The sequence below is a fragment of the Coturnix japonica genome, unplaced genomic scaffold (genome assembly GCF_001577835.2).
Source record: "Coturnix japonica isolate 7356 unplaced genomic scaffold, Coturnix japonica 2.1 chrUnrandom785, whole genome shotgun sequence".
NCBI classification, from domain to species: Eukaryota; Metazoa; Chordata; class Aves; order Galliformes; family Phasianidae; genus Coturnix; species Coturnix japonica.
Genome location: NW_015440144.1, coordinates 18023 through 20365, shown reverse-complemented (window position 1 = coordinate 20365; position 2343 = coordinate 18023). Strand labels below are relative to the sequence as shown.

At 46.9% G+C, this 2343-nt stretch overlaps 1 long non-coding RNA gene across 1 annotated transcript in view; it reads left to right on the top strand.

The window, feature by feature from the left end:
* Window positions 1-2343, top strand: part of LOC107307691 — a 7627-nt gene that overhangs the window by 3006 nt on the left and 2278 nt on the right. The window contains exon 3 of the long non-coding RNA XR_001552482.2: window positions 1610-1663. This is a non-coding gene — a long non-coding RNA (uncharacterized LOC107307691). The remainder of the gene's footprint in view (window positions 1-1609; window positions 1664-2343) is intronic.

Genomic DNA, 2343 nt, shown 5'->3' with positions numbered 1-2343 from the left:
TATATTCTCGCACTATAGGTTCTATAAGGATACCCTATATCTCTTATAGGTCTCTATAGGATCCTATATCTTATAGGTCCCTATGGTGTACTATAAGCGTTCTATAGATCCTATATCTCTATAGGGTTCTATAGGGATCCTATATCTCTATAGGGTTCTATAGGGATCCTATATCTCTATAGGGTTCTATAGGGATCCTATATCTCTATAGGGTTCCTATGGTGTCTATAGGGTTCTATAGGGATCCTATATCTCTATAGGGTTCTATATCTTCTATAGCTCTATAGGTCCCACCTCTCTCCATTGCCCCTATAGCCCGGCTATCTCTATGGTCATCCTATATTCTATAGGGTTCATATTAGGAGCATCCTATACTATCTCATGATATTGTATCTTATAGGCTTCCTCATGTTCTATAGTCTATAGCATCCTATATCTCAATATAGGTTCCTATTGTCCGGTCCTATAGTGTCGTATTAGGTATCCCTAATAATCTCTAATAGAGTCTCTTAATTATGGGCGGTGACATGGACTTAATGGTGCAGGAGTGTTGGATCATAGTGGTCCTATATCTCCATATAGGCGTTTCTAAATAGTGCTTACCGCGTTAACTTATGGCGGTAACTGTCGCGATCTATGGCTATAGGGTAATCCTATGAGTTAGGTCGTACACTAAGGCCCTTATTACCATCTTCCCATCCATGGTCCTATAGGAACCCCCACAGTAACCCGAAGGTCAAGCGCGCCAATTCCATCGCCCAATATAGTCCCAGATTTTTCCCCATAAGGGGTCGCCATAGGATCCCTATAGAGCCTTAGGATCCCTATAGAGTGCATAGGATCCCCTATAGAGCCCATAGGAACCCTATAGAGCCTTAGAATCCCCTATAGAGACATAGGATCCCTATAGAGCCATAAGATCCCCTATAGAGATATAAGATCCCTATAGAGCCATAGGATGCCCTATAGAACCCATAGAAACCCTATAGAGCCATAAGATTCCCTGTAGAGATATAGGATCCCTATAGAGCCCATAGGAACCCTATAGACTCCATAGGATCCCCTATAGTCCCCATAGGATCCCCCACAGGATCCCCTATAGACCCCATAGGATCCCCCATAGGATCCCTCTTAGAACCCAATAGGATCCCCTATAGACCCCATAGGATCCCCCATAGGATCCCTCTTAGAACCCAATAGGATCCCCTATAGGATCCCCTATAGGATCCCCTATAGGATCCCCTATAGATCCCATAGGATCCCCTATAGACCCCACAGGATCCCCTATCGATCCCATAGGATCCCCTATAGGATCCCCTATAGACCCCATAGGATCCCTCTTAGAACCCATAGGATCCCCTATAGACCCCATAGGATCCCCTATAGGATCCCTCTTAGACCCCATAGGATCCCCTATAGACCCCATAGGATCCCTCTTAGACCCCATAGGATCCCCTATAGATCCCATAGGATCCCCTATAGACCCCATAGGATTCCCTATAGACCCCATAGGATCCCCTATAGGATCCCCTATAGACCCCATAGGATCCCCTATAGACCCCATAGGATCCCCTATAGGATCCCCTATAGATCCTTTGCTCTCCTTTAGGGTAAACTGGGGGTGCCAGGACTGCCGGGTTACCCAGGAAGGCAAGGCCCCAAGGTGAGTGTGGGGCTGCCCCATAGATCCCATGGCCCCATAGATCCCATTACCCCATAGATCCCATTACCCCATAGATCCCATCACCCCATAGATCCCATTACCCCATAGATCCCATTGCCCCATAGATCCCATGGCCCCATAAGTCCTATTACCCCATAAGTCCCATTACCCCATAAATCCCATTACCCCATAGATCCCATTGCCCCATAGATCCCATTGCCCCATAAGTCCCATTACCCCATAAGTCCCATTGCCCCATAAATCCCATTGCCCCATAGATCCCATCACCCCATAGATCCCATCACCCCATAGATCCCATTACCCCATAGATCCCATTGCCCCATAGATCCCATTACCCCATAAGTCCCATTACCCCATAGATCCCATTACCCCATAAATCCCATTGCCCCATAAGTCCCATTACCCCATAGATCCCATTACCCCATAGATCCCATTGCCCCATAAATCCCATTACCCCATAGATCCCATTACCCCATAAATCCCATTACCCCATAGATCCCATTACCCCATAAGTCCCATTACCCCATAAGTCCCATCGCCCCATAAGTCCCATTGCCCCATAAGTCCCATTACCCCATAGATCCCATTGCCCCATAAATCCCATTGCCCCATAGATCCCATTGCCCCATAGATCCCATTACCCCATAGATCCCATTACC